The following is a 1,128-nucleotide window of genomic DNA, read 5'->3' on the forward strand; positions in this document are numbered from 1 at the left end:
TGTAAGTCAGAATCGCAATCGGGCGAGGTGTCTCTGGTCCACTCAGCAGGCGCTCTGCTGACCTCATCTGCATTCTGCCAACAGTTTGCTCTTTCTTGCCATCTCCAGTCTGAGGCTCCCATGGATCCGGCATGGGGCCGGCACACAGGCTCCTCCGCTTCCTTTCTCCTGCATCCTCCTCCTGCTGTGGAGAGGCTGGCCTTCCTCTCTCATACCCACCTGCTCCTTTCCGTCTCTTAGTAGAAACTCTGCCTCTCTTCTCCCATATCAGAACCCCTTGCTCTCCAGAGCCGTTTCTGAACCATAGATGATCCTTATACTGGGAATGTTTCAAATGATGACACTGTTGTCTCCCACTGCCTCTGCTTGTTTCCTTTTCTTTGTAATTTTAATGCTTTGTGCAATTCTTTCTCTTCTGCCTTCTTGGGATTCAAGTTAATGACCCTTAATCTCCTCTTCCTGATTCAGTTGAATACTGATTTTGTCCCTTCCTCCATCTGTCCAAGTTTTATCCCCTCCAGGGTCAACTTAAAAACTCTCTCTCTCTTCACAGTCTTTCCTGAGTCTTGTGGCAAGAACTACTAAATTTGTTAGCAAATTTCTCTGGAGGACTGTATTCCTTTATTTGTATAATTATGCATTTAAAATTTTTGATCTCGAATAATAAAGGTTTTCCTTGTTAAAAATATGATATTTAAGGACAGGAGCTATGTTTTACTCACACTGGTGTTTCTACCAACCCTGTTCCAGCCCCTCATCTTACACTTGGCATGCAGGATGCACTTAATAATGTTAATTTGAAGACTGAACGATGACATTTGCTTCCTTACCTTTTCTTATTACAGTTGCCATCAACCATAAGCCTTCCAGGAACTCCCTGGATTACTCGATCACTTCTATAATGTGGTGTTTTTAATTATTCAGTAATATTTTTAAGCATATATTATACGTTGAGTCCTGTCCTAAATTGTGGCATATGAGTATTTTTAAAAATATATTTTTAAAAGATTTTATTTATTTATTTGATATACAGAGATCACAAGTAGGCAGAGAGGCAGAGAGAGAGGAGGAAACAGGCTCCCCACCAAGCAGAGAGCAGGACCCTGGGATCATGACCTGAGCCGAAGG

The sequence above is a fragment of the Mustela lutreola genome, chromosome 5 (assembly GCF_030435805.1).
Source record: "Mustela lutreola isolate mMusLut2 chromosome 5, mMusLut2.pri, whole genome shotgun sequence".
Taxonomy (NCBI): domain Eukaryota; kingdom Metazoa; phylum Chordata; class Mammalia; order Carnivora; family Mustelidae; genus Mustela; species Mustela lutreola.